Source organism: Rhagoletis zephyria, unplaced genomic scaffold (genome assembly GCF_001687245.7).
Source record: "Rhagoletis zephyria isolate East Lansing unplaced genomic scaffold, Rhagoletis_zephyria_1.1 Rzeph_scaffold_00703, whole genome shotgun sequence".
Taxonomy (NCBI): Eukaryota; Metazoa; Arthropoda; class Insecta; order Diptera; family Tephritidae; genus Rhagoletis; species Rhagoletis zephyria.
The window spans coordinates 47,718-66,572 of NW_016157787.1; the positions used below are offsets into that span (position 1 = coordinate 47,718).

General features: G+C 36.8%; 1 protein-coding gene across 7 annotated transcripts in view; it reads left to right on the forward strand.

Moving 5' to 3' along the window:
- Positions 1-18,855, forward strand: part of LOC108361137 (uncharacterized) — a 140,686-nt gene that overhangs the window by 15,638 nt on the left and 106,193 nt on the right. Inside the window, exon 2 of one of the 7 annotated variants that reach the window (XM_017613682.1) lies at positions 14,742-14,833. The exons of the other annotated variants lie outside the window; for them this stretch is intronic. The gene's annotated coding sequence lies outside the window, so the exon portion shown is untranslated. The remainder of the gene's footprint in view (positions 1-14,741; positions 14,834-18,855) is intronic. 7 annotated transcript variants of the gene reach the window in all.

Genomic DNA, 18,855 nt, shown 5'->3' on the forward strand with positions numbered 1-18,855 from the left:
AGCCTGGAGTTCCACTTCGTCCTATTGTCTCTTCTATTATGGTCCCCTGTTACAAACTGTCCAAATACATCGGCGAGATTTTACAAAGTCTAATTTCAGGAAAATATAACGTCAGGAATGCTTTTAATCTTAAAGACAAGTTAACTAAAGTCCATGTGTGTGAAGAAGATGTTTTAGTTTCGTTTGATGTCATTTCCCTATTCACAAATATACCAACGACATAAGCTTCGAGAATCATTATGAATAAGTGGTACCTAATTCAACAGAAAACTTATATTCCAAAAAAGAAATTTCACTGAGCTGAAAGAAAAATTTAACATTGACATAAAATTTATAACAAAATACGTGGACGACATTTTCGCTATTATCAAACGTAATGACGCGAATATTATTCTAGATACTGTTAATAAATACCACAATAAACTGAAATTTACTATGGGAATTGAAAAAGACTGAAAGATATTATTTCTAGATGTTTGCATTTATCGAGANAAATACGTGGACGACATCTTCGCTATTATCAAACGTAATGACGCGAATATTATTCTAGATACTCTTAATAAATACCACAATAAACTGAAATTTACTATGGAAATTGAAAAAGACTCAAAAATACCATTTCTAGATGTTTGTATTTATCGAGAAAAGCAAAACCTCCTTCTAGACTGGTACTCAAAACCAACCTCCTCTGGACGCCTGATAAATTACTTCTCATCTCAACCAAGAGAATATAACATTAACACCGCAAAAAAACTTAATCCACAAAGTACTGACGATAAGCCACACACAGTTCCATGACGCTAATATAGAGAAAATAACCAACATCCTAAAAAGCAATAATTATCCTGTCAAATTAATACACGAACTCATAAATCAGGAAATAATAAAGAATAGCAACCACCCAAACACAGAATCGGACTCAGAAACAACAAAAAGCGCAAAGAAATTCTTCAGTGTTACATACATTCCCAATCTTACCGATAACTTTGATCATTACATAACAAAAACACAAAACACAGCACTTGCATATAAATCTTATTGCACACTTTCGATAATATATACAAAAACAAAATGTCCAGTGGATGCCCACCAACAAAACAACGTAGTCTACGAAATTAAATGCAATGGGAAGCAAACAGAAACATGCGCAAAGGTGTACATTGGGACAACGAAGGGGCCTTTAGGTGTTCGATTAGGCGAACATGAAGCGGACATAATGAAACAGAAAAGCAGTACAGCATTATCACAGCACATTTTAACAAGTGGACACACAGCTGATTTCGCGAATACAAATATTATTGACAAAAAAAAAAGAGAGCAGGTTCGATACACAATAGAGAGCCTTAGAATTATGCAAAAACGAAAAATGACAATTAATAAGAAGGAAGATACAGACAACATTGTGGCCGCATACATAACTTGTTTACAAAAATGAAATTTTCAGTACTGACAAAACTACCACATCAGGTGGTATGGATATTTTGGCCGACTTCCAAAACGTATCAATACAATGTTTGAAAACTGTTATACTGCGGCATTCAAACTGTTTGTATATGCAGAGTTGCGACACATTGCATATTTTAAATATTGAATATAGCAATGTACAATCTTTCTGCATTTTCCATTTTCAAAAACACCAATGGTAACCAATAACAAACGAAGCATCAACTTTGTTTCTGATGCGCTGATTGCTCTAGCCATGCGTTTCGATAACTTTTCGGATGCGTTTTGGAAAAGTATACATTGTCAACATTTTGTAGTTCGGTGTTATGGAACATTATACTTTGCACGCATGCAAAGCAATTGACGTTTTGGAAGTCAGGTTTTCTTTCCTATTGATTAAGTATCTATACATACATACATTAGCGCACACAAGGGATGGGTTTTGAGGTTCAAACCCCCCCTAAAGCTAATAACCTCAAATACAAACTGTATCTTAAAGCTAAGAATCCACCTCTCAAGGAAATCATAAGAAATATTTATTATAATTTCTATAAATTTTCATGAGAAAATAATATACGACCATTTTTTTCTTGAGAGCTGCAAACTGGTTTAAGAAATTTTGGTAGAAGAAAATTTCTTTTCCATTTCTTGTCCGTCGTTTTATATGAATTTTTCGTTTTTCTTAAGAGTTCAGATAATTTTTTCGGTATTCGAAATATTAAAAAATGTGAAATCGTGAAAAATTCACCATCTCTATCGAAAACCAGAAACCAGAAATCGAAAAAATTAACATAAAAGTGTAAAAATTTCTTGGAATTAATAAATTTATTTTTACTGACTCTTTTTTTAAATTTTTTATTAGGTACTTTTGAAAGTTGAGCTCATCTTGAGTTTATAGAACTTTTTATTAAACAAGTAGTTTTTAAGGAAAGAACACAACCGACTTCAATTCTCATTTACAAATTTACGTGCACCGTTAATTTCTTCATGATCCAATCATCGGATCTAACCCAAATTACGGGACGACCCTTGAGGTGTCATCTTTCCAATAAAAAAAGAATTATTGAAATCGGTTCACGCGGTCCCAGGTATGTATTCCGACGAATTGATAACCTCCCCTTTTTTTGAAGTCGGTTAAAAATGTTTGAGTTCTGTTAAGCTTATGTAAATAAAGTGCAGTTTATGAATTTTAAACCGTTTATTTATTTATTACATACTGTACATAAAACTTGCATAAATGTATTTCAAAGAGCGTATTATCTGAAGAGAATTTTCAGTATATTCCTGTGATATATCTTCAGAAATATAAAACCCCCCCTAAAATATATTCCCGGGTGCGCCCCTGCATACATATACATACCTATATTTGAATATCTAAACAATGTGAGTTGGTCACCGCAAACATATTCTGAGCGTTCAGAATATATGAGTCCGAAAGGTGTCCTAGGTAGGTAAGAAATATGAGTTTCAAAAACAAAAAATTTTTTACTCTTATATGAATCTTTTAGATTTGAAATTTATATCTAAACTTGTTTATACAGAAATTGAAAATAATTAGAAAACAAAAAATGAACAAAATTTAGCTTCAGCTGCTGCTATTGAATGCATGTTGGAATGTGTATATGCATGTAAGTATGTATGTTTGTTATTTGCAAGGACTTTTTGCGGAATGCCTTTGCAAATATAGTGAGTTGAATAAGACTCAAAGAGCAACCTAAAATAAGAGTCCGAATGTAGCAATTTATGAGGCCGATAAGGGTCTCAAAAAGAGTCATATATGAGGCCAAAACTTGTTTTAAAAGAGTCCAAAATGAGCCGTATATGAGGCCAATAAGAGTCCAATATGACTCATATTGAGGCTCATTTGATGTATGAATTTAAGCTCATATAAGTCGACATTCGTAGGAAGGGAAATACACTCATATCGGGCTCTTAAATGAGCTCATTATGAGCGTAATAGCTCCGAAATAGGACTCCTTAAAGACTCATTTATGACTCCAAATGTTTGCTGGGGTTTGTCATTTAGTTCAATTTGTTGTTATATGTGTATACATTTTTGTTTTTTCGGTTAATACTTAATGTGTGTGTTTTTTTGTATCTTATATTTGTTGAAACAGATAAAATAAACACTACCCCTGAGGATGCTAAAAAATGTTTTTATTTTCTTATTTTGACAATATCTTTGTTAATACTTGACGGAAATAAGTAATTTCAAGTGCATCATAGACTTTATTTAGTTCAATAATTTATTTATCCCAAAAAATAATTTTACAATAAACAAATGCAAATTTTTATATGTTCTCATATGTTTACGCAAATAATTAAAAAAGAGCATTGTTCAGATATTCATTATAAACATTTTAACGACAGAAAATTTTTGCTAAGTTTAAATGCAAATACGCAGAGCGTTTGTTTTTTGTTTGTGTGCCGCGGTCTGAACTAATGTGAGTCACTTAATTTCGAGATTCTGCATATTCTGGATATATGGAAACAGTTTTACACTTTGATTCGCTAACGTATCATGGAGAGTTGCTTGATTTTTGGAGCAATATTGTGATTATATGGCACTTTGGACCTGGAATGAGTAATTCTCCGAGATATCAAGTGTCACGATGAATTCCCCATTTGTGATTGATTTTTTAAGTTCCTCAAGATATGAAGCCCGAAAATTTTGCCAGAAAGCAGTTACAATCTGGGATCTGTAAAATAAATACTTAAATCTTTGCAAAAAAGGATCAAAAATTGTGTTTTTACCGATCCGTAGTGAGCCACTGAGAAAATTCAATATCTTTGATGTTTAAATCTTTCAAAATAGATTTAAATTCTTGAGCTACACTTTTTGTGCCAGGGCATTTTTTAAAATCCCCAAGAAAGCAATTGGCAGTAGCATTTTGGCAAACGTTCTCGGTTAAATATCCTCGACAACGTTTTTTGAAGTTTTAATTTTTTCGTGTTAATTCCAGTTTAAGCCCAAAAAAAATTTGTTTCATGTTTTCATGAATTTTACATACGCAACCATTATGGGTTCCTTTTGGGCCAGCTATAATACATTGTGGTGGCCTCAAACTTATGAATGCTGAAGCGGAAATTCGAATTTCTGGATATTTCGACAGATATCTAGTATGTATTATTATTATTTTATTCACAATTATACATATTATTAAAATCGAATCATTATTTCTGCGCCATTTAAATGTCGGTGGATCTTTATAGCTTGATAGTAGAGAATCAAGCCATATATATGTGAGGGTCAGAGAGAGATGTACAGAGATCTTAGATTTGACTAGATCTACCAATAACTACATAAATTTACACAGATTTCTATGGATGTGGACAAATCGTGGATTCAGATTGATTTGTATCGATTATTTTAAGTGATTTGTTCTTAAAGTTATACATTTCGGAGTCTTACCTCAAATTTTCACGGTAATGCGTGGTAAAATTGAGAATGTTAAAGTTTTAACAATGAGAAAATTATTCCACCAATAGTGTGGGATTTTATAATACATTGTACAAACAGATTCACACATGCGTATACGAACCCGCAATTTGATTTAATCTATATATATCTGTGTTATCGATTTATGTAGATATTGGTAGATATAGTCAAATTCAAGATCTATGTATGGGAAGAAACTATCTGACGAATTGACATTTCATTTAATTGTCAGTAGAGTTTGAAAATGTATTCCTCGATTCACACAAGAATATCAATAGTTTTTCAAATTGTGTGTGTTGTTTTTAAATTTGATGTTCTTAAAATACTCTTAAGTTTACAAATTTTATACAATTTTTGGAACAAGTTTGCTGACGTTTACAGAATTTTACTATGTATCATTTTTGTGATCGTATGGAAATTCAATAAAACTGTGGCTTATTTCGAAAACTGCGAAAAATATTCGCGTTGATAATGTAATGGCCACCAATAGCAATACAAAGTTTTCTGTATTCTAAAGCATGTACCAATTTCAAAATGTTCAAAACACGTAGTATGTAAGTTAGAATCTAAATTAAGAAGTTTACAAAAATGTATTCATGTAGGGAAATTCAAGAATAAATAACCAAAAGAAGATCTAATATTAAAAATCATTATATATATATATATATGAAATTGAACACATGTGACTAAGCATCCTTTGTTGACGTTTCCCATCAATAATAACAGATTTGTAACCACATCTGCACTAATGGCATTTTCCTTATTTTCACAACATTTTCTACAGTTTCGAATAAATAATCTTCGTCTTTGTCTGCCATATCTTCGATAATTTCATGCCGGTCCTCTTCAACATCACCAAATCCTTCGAAGTCTTCATATTTTTCACCTTGCGGCATTTCCTTTGTTATTTGTCTTCGGTTGAATTTATTGAAATCAAGTTCAGTTGTTTTGGTATATGTATGTTAGCATGGCGCATGCACAAAACTTAGGTTTCACAACAAAATTCCTAAGTGCAAAACGACACCCTGTTGCACATACCTGCATTCACTAATTTCATCAGAAATACAACACCTAACAAACAAACAGGAATGCAGGTGGGAACCGCGCCATCAGCAAAACGGCAAGCTAATTTCATCAGCAATAGAACACCTAACATACAAACAAGAAGGAATGCGGCGATCGGTGGGAACCGCGCCGTCAGCAAAACAACAGCAGAACCAACGGCAGAAGCGGCAGCAGCGTAAGCTAGGTTTAGGAAATAATTATTTTTGTAAATTAGTTCTAAGTTGGAATTCAATCAATAAAGGAGCCTTTAGCTCCCCAAAAAATATATTTTTTTGTTTAAGTCAACCCGCGTTGACATAACTGGCGCCCGACCGGGGACCGCCACGCGTCGAACGTAGTAAGCCTGAAAACTAAAAAGTAAGGCCGCGAAAATCGAAAATCGAAAAATTAGCAACTACGAGTAGACAAGGAACCGGGAAACTACTGCGTCCAGGAGCTTGAGTACGTGAGGAAAAAGAGAACTCCATAAACGTGAACAACACCGAATCCAGCGTGGCGATGATAGTGATGTAAGAAAAATTTGCAAAAAATAAAATTGTTAAAGAAAAATTTAAATCGAAAAGAAAATTGCAAAAAAAATTGTCATAGAAAAAAAAGGTAAAGAAAAATTGAGAAAAGAAAATTGTGAAAAATTAAGAAGATAAAAATTGTGAAAAATCAAGAAAATAAAAAATTGATAGTGATGTAAGAAAAATTTGCAAAAAATAAAATTGTTAAAGAAAAATTTGAATCGAAAGGAAATTGCAAAAAAAAATTTTTCATAGGAAAAAAAGGGTAAAGAAAAATTGAGAAAAGAAAATTGTGAGAAATTAAGAAAATAAAAATTGTGAAAAATCAAGAAAATAAAAAATTGTGAAAAATAAGTCATAGGAAAAAAGAGGAAAATTTTTTTTTAGTCGTCCATACGAAGAAAGTCAAATAGAAAAGAAAATTGCTAAAAATCAAGAAAAGAAAAATTGCGGAAAGTTAAAGAAAATTGTGAAAAGTTAACCATAAGAAAAAAGGAAAAAAAGAAAAAGTTTAGTCGCTAATGCGAAAATAAAAGTTAAATCGGAAAAAAAATTTTTTTGTGAAAATTTAGGCATAAGAAAAAGGAAAAAAGAAAATTTTTTTTGTTTTTTTGTCGTCCATACAAAAAAAGGGTTAAAGCGAAAAGAAAATTGTGAAGGTTAATCATAAAAAAAGGAAGAAAGAAAAAAATTGTTTGTCGCTCTCGCTTGAGTCAAATAAAAAAGAAAAATTGTGAAAGGTTTAAAGAAATTTCGAGAAGCTAATTATAAAAAGGAAAAAGAGAGAAGTCTTCCTGATTAAAGTAACAGAACAAGAGTAAGTAATTTCCACTTTATATATTAACAGAGAAGAAATGCCAACTACTTCTGCAGAGGAATTGGTGGAGCGGATTAACCAGATGCGACTTGAGTACGCAGGTGGATCCGATCCCCCGGACCCTGCAAACCCTCCTGCTCCTAACCCTACCATAATAGAGTCCGTGGTCCGAGAGGTGCTTGAGCGGATAAACGCACCAAGCATCGGGGACTTCAGAGACATGGAATCCAATGTTATTCTAAATAGGGCTAACATGAATGATCTGGACAGAATACCGGACATGGTCAAATGCCTACGCGAATTCTCCGGTAAACCTGGGGAGTTCAGTTCATGGCGAAAGAGCGTCGACAGGATCCTTAAAGCATACGAAGCCTTAAAGGACACTCCCAAATATTTTTCCATTCTGCACACCATAAGGCACAAAATTGTCGGCGACGCCGACACTGCCCTCGAATCTTACAGCACCCCACTCGAATGGAATCAAATCCGCAAGTGCTTGATGATGCACTATTCCGATAAGAGAGACATCGGTACCCTCGAGTACCAGATGACGACGTTGGCCCAACGTCATGATGATATTTCTACCTTCTACCAAAAGGTTTACCAGCACTTGTCGCTGATCCTGGACAAGATTGCATGTCTCGACCTTGGCGAAGAAGCAATAAGGACGATGACAAACTCGTATAGGGAGAAAGCTCTCGATACCTTCATACGCGGGCTGAACGGTGATTTACCTCGCCTTCTCAGCATCCGCGAGCCCACCACTTTGCCACAGGCTCTCAACCTGTGCCAAAAATTAGATAACATGTCCTTCCGCATGAATCATGCGCACACCGTAAATAAATCCCTTAATCAACTACCTCCACGACCTCCCCGATATAACATAAATAATAACAGACCTTTTTACCCTGATCTAACTAACACGAATAATAATAGACCCTTTTACCCCGAACTTACTTATTCGGTGCCCGTACCGCGGAACTATAACAACAACAATAACGTAAGAAATTACAATAACTATAGAACGACCAACATGAATCCTCGAGGACAACCAAATCAAGGGAACTTTAACAATCGCCCAAATAATAATTTCCAACAACAATACAACAACCAGCCCAACCTACCACAACAACAATACAATTCGGGTTTCAACAACCGGCCCAACCTACCACCAAAGCCACCAGTCCCAATGGAAGTAGACCCCTCCCTGCACTCTAGGCAGGTTAACTACCAAAATAGACCCAACACCGGCTATAATACCCAATCCCAGCCCCAGAAACGCCCACTTTCCTCACAGCACACTCGCCCTCCCAACAAAATGCAGCGTAATTTTCACGCAAATGCAGGGCCACTAAATACGAATGATTACCAAGCAGATCCGGACCCGAACCAGATCTACGATACTTATCCCCAAGACGACTACTATGGAACGGCTCAACACGTAAATGGGACTGCAGGGGGACAAATTAATTTCACTTCCGAAGAGCAAAACCAAACTGAACCCGACCTTATTAATTTTTTAGATTAACGCCGTCCTCGCTCCCTTACTACGAATTCGTGACAAGGCGCGGGGACACAGTGGATTTCCTGATAGACACAGGATCCAACAAAAACTACATACAATCAACTAGGATAAGAAATCCATTGCCAAACAAACCATTCAAGGTGGAATCAGTGGCAGGCACTATAGAGATAACCCATCACACATTCATAGACATCTTCGGACCCAACGTGGAAAAAATTAAATTCTTTATCCTGCCACCCCTAAACTCATTCCATGGAATCATCGGTAATGACACTCTGAGAAAGCTTAAGGCCATAATAGACACCGAGAAAAGCACGATGACCATTTTTCCGGGAGTCATCATCCCTCTAAAACAACGAGTATCTCAACAAGTTAACACCGTCAATGTAAACACTCCGCACCTCTCTGCAGAACAACAACTGAAGATAAGGAACATCATTACGAAGTGCCCTAATTTATTTTCTGACCCCGATGAGAAACTCACTTATACTACCCTAGTAAAGGGCGAGATCCGCACTACTAGCGACACGCCTGTCTACTCTAAGCCCTACCCTTATCCAATGGCACTTAAGGAAGAAATTGAACGTCAAATAGAAGAGCTTCTTGACAACGGAATAATTAGGAAATCTAAATCCCCATACAACTCACCCGTGTGGATAGTTAACAAAAAACCGGATGCATCCGGCGAAGAAAAATATCGTATGGTTATCGACTACCGTAAACTTAACTCGGTGACCATCCCAGACAAATACCCCATTCCTGAAATTAATGAAGTCCTGTCGAACCTTGGGAACAATAGACTATTTACAGTAATAGATTTAAAAAGCGGATTTCACCAAATACCACTACACGAATCAGACGTAGAAAAAACCGCATTCTCCGTTAATAACGGAAAATATGAATTCCTCAGACTGCCATTCGGTCTGAAGAATGCCCCAGCAACATTTCAGAGAGCTCTAGACGATATCCTTAGGCAGCACATAGGAGTGCGATGCTATGTTTACATCGATGATGTAATAATTTTTGGAAAAAACGAAGAAGAGCACTTAGAAAATCTGGAACTGGTTTTCAAAACCTTAGAAAGCGCTAATATGAAAGTGCAATTAAATAAATGCGAATTCGCCAAACAAGAGGTAGAATTCTTGGGATATGTCGTCAGCTCAGAAGGAATTAAAACCAACCCTAAAAAGGTGGAAGCTGTTGCGAATTTCCCCATTCCCCGAAATCTGAAGGAGCTAAGATCCTTCTTGGGCATGTCGGGTTATTACAGAAGATTTATTAGAGATTATGCGAAAATAGCTAAGCCTCTAACAGCACTCCTTAGGGGAGATGCCGGTAACGTCTCAAAACGAAACTCCAGAAAAATAGATATTCAGTTGAACGAAGAGGCGGTAGAGGCGTTTAACAAAATTAAAAGCACGTTGATTTCAAGAGACATAGTCCTAGCCCACCCAAATTTCGAAAAAGAATTTGAACTTACCACAGATGCTTCTGACTTTGCTATAGGAGCGGTTCTGTCGCAGGGCGACCGCCCCATAACCTTCATTTCACGGACACTTAACAAAACGGAAGAGAACTACGCCACCAACGAAAAAGAAATGCTTTCTATAATCTGGTCCCTAAACACGCTAAGAAGCTATCTGTACGGATCTAAAAAAGTAAAAATAATCACCGACCACCAACCACTAACGTACGCCCTTAGCCATAAAAACGCAAACAGTAAAATGAAACGGTGGAAAGCAATACTAGAAGAATATAACCATGAATTGGTTTATAAGCCGGGAAAATCAAATGTAGTGGCAGACGCACTGTCAAGAATACCGAACGAAATCAATTCACTTACTCCTACCATCCATAGCGATGATAGCTCCAATCATAACCTCATTCCATGCACGGAGGTGCCTGTGAATGTCTTTAAAAATCAAATTTTTCTCAAAGAAGCAGAAACAGCATCCTATCAATTCAAAATCGTCTTCCCAACCGTTCATCGACATATAATCGAGGAACCACAATTTAACGAACAGAACCTAACAGAACTACTAAAAAGATATTTGAATCCTTCGGTGATTAATGGAATTTGCACGAGCGAAAGAACAATGGGAAAAATCCAAATCATCTACCCACAACATTTTAGCAACTACAAGTGCAGATACACCCAGAAAATTGTAGACGACATCAGCAGCGAACAGGAACAGGAAGAAGTTATCCTAAGGGAACACCTGAGAGCGCACAGGAGCGCAAAGGAGAATAAAATCCAGATCCTCGAAAAAAACTACTTCCCAGGAATGATAAATAAAATTAAACGACTCATTACCAACTGCACGGTGTGCAAAGAAAATAAATACGAGAGACACCCTAATAAGCCAAAACTAGCAGCAACTCCACTGCCGACTTTTCCGGGACATACAGTACACATAGATATTTTTTTAACAGAAGGCAAAAGGGTCATGACCGCTTTGGATAAATTCACAAAGTACGCGGTAACAAAGATGCTGAATAGCAGAGCCATAGAAGACGTTAGGAGACCCCTAAGGGACATTTTGTTTAACTTCGGCGTCCCAAGGATAGTGGTAATCGATAACGAGCCATCACTCAACTCCAACTCTATTATGTTCATGATGAAGGACGAATTGGGAATCGAAGTCTACACTACACCACCATACAGAAGTCAAGCAAACGGACAAGTGGAGAGATTCCACTCCACATTGACGGAGATAATGCGCTGCATCAAAGAAAACGGCGGACATAGAAACTTCGAAGAGCTTCTGGAAAGAGCGGTTTCGGAATATAACCACACCATCCATACAGTCACAGGAAAGAGACCGGTAGACTTGTTTTTTTCCAGGAACGTGACGTTCACCCCAGAGGACATAGAAAGGACACGACAAAACAACTTACAAAAACTTGCTGAAAAACAACGAAAGGACATCGAGCTCCACAACAAAAGTAAACACGAAATTAAGACATACTTACCAGGACAGATAATTTACGTTAAGAAAAATAGAAGATTAGGTACTAAACTAAGCAAACCATATACTAAGGAAATAGTTAGGGAAGATAGGAATAGTACAGTTATAACAGAGAAAGGACAGGTCATACACAAGAGCAGAATACGAAACTAACGCTTTTTGACATATCTCATTTCAGACTGTTACTGGTGCGACTGTGCCTCGCCGAGGTAAGGATACTTGACTATTCTAACGCGCAACTAGTTACGATAGAAAGAGGGACAGCCAAACTACAAACTGGAACATTTAGAATAATACATGAAATTGACATAGACAAATACAACTACATCCTGGAAGACATCGAATCCAGGGCACATATGGAAGAGCTCTCCAAGAATCCAAATTACCCATTCATATCCCTCCTTATATCCCAAATACGGATTCACCTGAGTAATTTGAAAATAGAAAGCCGATCCAAACGATCCCTTAATTTCATTGGCAGTGCATGGAAATGGATTGCCGGAAATCCGGATCACGAGGATCATGAAATAGTCGTAAATAAATTGAACAATGCCCTCGAAAATAATAACAATCAGATCCTTATCAATAAACTTACAATTGAGAGAATAAATGAAATTACAAATATTACAAATCATATCACTAAAGAATTGCAAAATGATAAGAACAAGGGAGTAGAAGCATTCCTTAGACTGAAATATAAATTGGAAATTTTAAAAGAAGAAATAGTAAATATCGCCTACGCGATACATTGGGCAAAGGCCAATATAATAAACTCTTACATTATGTCAAGAGAAGAAATAGATATCGCTAAACAAATTTTTGAAAAAGACGATATTCCTTTTGTTAACTTGGATGAGGCTCTCGAATTTTCCGAAGTAAAGGTAGCCACAAATAGTAAATTAATAATCTACATAATAAATTTACCCACAGTAGGACCCCAAATATGTAAATCAATAGACATAAGAGCGGTTAAGAAAAATAATACCATTAACAAAATTAATTTCAACTCATTACTAGATTGCGAGAAAACCCTGTATGGCATATTAAAACCCTGTAAAAAATACAATTCGCTCCAAATATGTGTTAGAAGTAGTGTATTAGATATAAGTAGGGATAACTGTATAAGTAGCTTGTTAAGAAGCCGCCCGCCAAACTGCACCGTAACCAACAGCCAGCACATCCCTGAAATAGAAGAGATAGCACCAGATATTATATTTTTGAACAATTTCGAAGGAAAGATCCAAATTGATGGGGACCCCATACCCCTGAACGGTACCTTTCTAATTCATTACGACAATGATACAGTAAAAATTAATGGAAACGAATTTTCCAACAAGGCCAGACTAACTAGCAATCCCCTGCCAGCTATACTTCAACCTTTTTCAAAAACTAACAATACCGAAGAAATATTGTCCTTACAAATGCTAAAACAGCTCAACCTGAACAATATAAAACAAATTGGCTACGCGGAATCGGCAAGTCAATTAAAGCACGCCGTTTACATTAGCCTTATCACAATTCTATTAATTCTGAGCGTAATAATTACGCGAAAAATATGGTCGAAGAAAAATACCGATCAAAAACCAACCATCGAATTAACCGAAACAGCAATAGAAGGGATTAACCAGATATTTGCAAAACCCAGCACTTCAAACGCGGACGTTTGAATTTCAGGGGGGGAGCTGTTAGCATGGCGCATGCACAAAACTTAGGTTTGACAACAAAATTCCTAAGTGCAAAACGACACCCTGTTGCACATACCTGCATTCACTAATTTCATCAGAAATACAACACCTAACAAACAAACAGGAATGCAGGTGGGAACCGCGCCATCAGCAAAACGGCAAGCTAATTTCATCAGCAATAGAACACCTAACATACAAACAAGAAGGAATGCGGCGATCGGTGGGAACCGCGCCGTCAGCAAAACAACAGCAGAACCAACGGCAGAAGCGGCAGCAGCGTAAGCTAGGTTTAGGAAATAATTATTTTTGTAAATTAGTTCTAAGTTGGAATTCAATCAATAAAGGAGCCTTTAGCTCCCCAAAAAATATATTTTTTTGTTTAAGTCAACCCGCGTTGACATAACTTGTATATCTCCGTTTGACATTTACGGCAAACATGCAGTCCGATCAAAACACTTAATTTTGCATCACATTTACTTTTTAGTAACGTTAGGTTTTCCCGAAAATTAGCATGCCCTGTTTTCCCGAAAGGGTTACAACATTTTGGAGGAGGCGCCATCTTTTGAATTGACCTTTTGAACCTCAGAATGACAGTAAATATGCGATGATCCGAACTGCGTCAACGCGAGCACAGACATGTCACGACCTGCCGTTGAGCGGCGCCCCGCGAATTCTAGCGCTCGAATGTCAACAACCAAACGCTCGGCGCATTTGCGCATTTATACTTAGCAAACATTTTCTTTCGTTGAAATGTTTATAATGAATATATGAACAATGGTCTTTTTTATTTTGCATTTGTTTATTATTTAAAAATTTGCATTTGATGCGCTAAACATTCACGAAAATATAGAATGTAAAATTACTTATTTCCGTCAAGTATTGACAAAGATATTGGCAAAATAAAAAACGTTGTTCGAAAATTTCAATTGTTTATAACTAATAATAAAAATAATATTTCCCAAAACTACTTCTTTTACATCACTTAAACTATCAATAACAATCCAAAGGTACATGGCATTCCAAAACTCACTTTTGAGTGGCCCACTTGGAAAATTTTACTCAGTTGCAAATTTCTGCTGCAAATGTTTTTACCTGCGAAAACTTATAAATATGAAAATCAGCTGACCACGAACATATGTTCTTGAATAAGCAAAAGAAAATATGTGCTTTGGGAACTATTTATTGCAAATTTTATAATTATTAATAGTAAATATTCAATGAAAAAAATAAAATTATTAATTCCAAGGATTGTTGAGTTTATTTTTAATTAATTTACTATTTATCTCCAGTTTTCTTCTATTAGTGTGTGCTAACTATGGTTGCCGTATGACATTTTTCGTTAAAATATACCGAAGTTTTAGACCAAATTGGTCAGTTGCGAGTAAGTTGATTATTGAAATGAAAATACTATAATTTTAAAAGTATCTATATCTACTAAATTTTTGTGGAACAAGTATGGATATTTGGAGATTCAATTTTGAGAAAAACCACCTGGGACAATTGTGCAAGCTGTTTCGAAGTTTGCAAATTTTGCGTTCTCGTATTTAGTGGTTATTTTGTCTCTTTGAGAGCGAATGCTGCTGAATTCGGAGAACTTTTCTGCTTGATAGTTTTGTATGGATAAGAGAGAGATATGGAGAATACGCCTAATATTTTCTACGTTCAAAGGCATTCAGCGTTATAAAAGACACAGTTTTCTTTTCGAAAATTGAGCTCACCCCTTCATTTTGTACTGCACCAACATTTTTAAACATTACCTGCACCGAGAAAAAGGATTAGTTTCGACAGCTACAGATATTTGGTTCCCGAATTTTGACAATATTCGGGAACTGTTACCAAGGATTGGGAACTATTACCATGGGTTGGTAATTATAACTAAATATATTGAAGCTTCTAATATTAATCTAGGTTATACCAAATCGTTAATTTAGTTGAAGGGTTTGGTAAATACTAATAAATATTTTTTTGAAGCATATTTCTACAAATTCCATTCAACTTAACGTATGGTTCATAAAAGGATGTCATTAAGCTCTACTAACACAGATAACCTTTCTTTCAGGACATGGTTTAGTCATAGTTACCAAATCTTATTTGAGGCAACCACGATTTGGTTTGAGAGCGGAACATATTCATGCTTGTAAGCAGTGTTGCCACTTTGTGAGTAATTCCTCAAAACGTGAGGAATTTCGGGTGCGCTTGAGTATTTTTGGAGGATTTTTATTTAGAGGAATTTTTCAGGAATTTCTCTCGATATATTTGCAGATAACAAATGCAACCATGTTATACACAACAGATTTGTTAATTCGCTCTGCAAATTTTTGAACAAAAAGTTTTTCGCAGTTTTATAAAGAGCAAAATACACTACACAAGCGGCTTGTCAAACATTCTTCAAAACTACTTTCCCATGTCGCAATACACCATGCAAACATGACTCGTTCAAGCAAAGAATTTTAGTTTTATTCCGGTTCACAATGTAAAAGGGTTTGGTTTTCTTCGATTTTTCTCTCTTGCGTCCTCATTCGGTAAAAATTCTATTACGAATGAGGCGATTTTATCAATAAAAATGTAAGCGGTTTGATCAAACGTCAACATGGCGGCCAGAAAATCAAAAAATTTTGATTTTTGTTCACATTTCCCTCAAACGGCTTGTCAAACCTTCAAACACCCCCATACACGACATAAATAGCTTTAAGCAATATCCCTTTGCTTGCTCGCTTGGTTTGTCAAGCCGCTTGTGTGGTGTGTTTCGCTCTTAATCAAATCTTCATTTGCTGCTAAATATTCAAAATGTTATCGATAATGTTTTTCATTCGATCGTTATCTTTTCAACTTATGTATTTTGAACTTGCAAAATATCGGGACCGAATGGAGAGAACACACATTGTTCGATCATAAGGATATTCATATTGATTCTTCATTAGATCCAGAAAATTATAGGAAAAAAAGAAACAAATGTACCAATTGAATTGGAGAATGTAATTAATTTTTATACTGAGTACCCGTAAATAGTATGCAGTACACAACACTCATATATGTAATAAGAAAATTTTGAGTAACTTGTTCGGATTTTGAGGATTTTTCATTTGTTTTTGAGGAATTTGGTAATTTTTTTGTGGCAACACTGCTTGTGAGCCACCCGTAAATAATGCTGAGCCCTCTCTGAGCACATGAGCGTTTCACATACGAAGAGCGCCAGCTGAGCAATGCACACAGTCCTACTTATTGAATCGTTTGAATGCGAAACGATTCAATGAATGAGACTGTATACGTCGTATATTGGTGAAACACGCGAGTGGTCACACAGCGCTCAGTAAGCTATGGCATGTCGATCACTGCGCTAGGTAGAGAAAGAAAAGTGTGTGCTACGACATGCCCAGACTTGTTTGTCTCAGTTTCAGTTTTGCCATCGCCGCGAGTTGTTGCGCATAGTTATTTAAAAATATAAAGTTTGATGCCAACCGGGGTTTCGCAGTGAATATATAATTCATGGGAATTATAATTTGAAAGTATCTACTTAGCCATGGAAAAAGCAAAGCAGTGTACTTAAACCAGCACTTCCAGCAGATATTGACCTGGGTTTTCGGACGACTGTTCCTGTTTAATCGTTTCTTTTTAGGAAATTCTTACCACCATATAGATATGTATTATTTACACTAGTAGCTATTTATGTAAATATGTATGTATTCTTTATGCTTAATAAATGCAAATAAAAGAAGAAAGTAAACACAACAACCATCGAGTAAATTTTGTTTTGTGTCAAACTGAAACTTTTTTTCCAATAATAAAGGGTATGCTGATTCAAGTCTACAGCAAGTTCACAATTTTAATTGAAAACTTGTATCAACCAAAGCATTGTTTATATTTGCTCAGCAATGATTTTATTCAACTAACAATATTGTCCACTCAAGGTAGTCGTTTTGTAATTATTAACAAATATACATTTGTCCCAACTAGAAGTCTCAAGTAAATTGCAGACTTTCGTGAACTAGATATTTATTTCGCCATATCCAACTATGCCACTTGGTCACTATAACCAAATCTTGGTAATTATAACTAAACCTTTTTCTGAGTGTGAATGGGTTTAACTGCAATGGGATTCTAGAAATCACCGTGCTAAATTTCTATTGCTAAAAATCTCAAAGTCAATAACATACGTACCTAAAAATATGCAACGCAAAAGCGGATCAATATAAAATCGCTAGCATTATGGATCTGTTATGTTTCCCTGGAGAAGTTGTACATACATATGTACATGAGTCCGACACCCCTATTATGCAACGCCGTTCCCACGACAGCCGGTTCTACGTACCGGAATGACTCGGGTTTTATCCGACCAAGGGCTGTTGGTTCGGCGATCTAACCCCGTTTAGGTCGGCGAAGTATCTCAGAAGTTGTTCGTCCATAGGGCTACATTCACTACGTATTCTTCTACTCATGGCTGGCATCGAGTTAAACCCAGGGCCAGAAATCTACACCTGCTGTGTATGCCAGAGACGACTACACCACAACTCCACCTCAGTCAAGTGTAATGCCTGCGAGGGGTGGAGTCACCTTAGAGTCTGCTCAGGACTACGGACACATCGACAGTGGACCACGTCGTACGTGGCCACCTGCTGCTCAAACAGAGCAGCCTCCACGGCTAACCTTAGTCCACCTGATCAGCCTCACACAAGCGCCACAGCACAACAACATAATAACAACACAGACCATACCACAGCCACGACAGACCACAGAACACACACAACCGCACCACTACCCACACGCCGCCGCCAACAACTCCTGGTTCCTCCTACAATCTGCACGGTATGTCAGACCAGGATATTCCGTAACGCGACATCAATCAAGTGCAACACCTGCCTTGGCTGGTGCCGCTTTAGGGCATGCTCAGGCCTGCGTACCACGCGAGATTGGACGGGGAACTTCGAGGGCCCGTGTTGCGCTGCTCGGTCGCAGACCTCAACTGCGATGCTTCCCGCCACCACCACAGGGCGGCAACCATCACAGCAGCGCACACAGCCAACGGCGGTAAGAACACACACATCTCTTACGTCCCCCATCTCACGACACGTCTCCCGAACCACATGAAGCTCCTTCAATTTAACTGCAACGGGCTACAGAGCAAGATTGAGGAGATAACCGTCTTCATGTGTCGGCATGGTATATTGATAGCTGCGGTCCAAGAGACGAAGTAGCACAACAATTCAACTCTGTTGAATCGCGAACGAGATAATGGTGTTGGCTTAGCATTCATCACGCACCAAACTGTGCAGTATCGTCTTATCGAAGAGACATCGACCGAAGGGATACCATCCGTGAAAACCGTATGGTAGTTGGCGACTTTAATGCGCACACGATATTTGGCATTCAAGCCTGTCGAATGATCGTAGGGGCACACACTTGGCT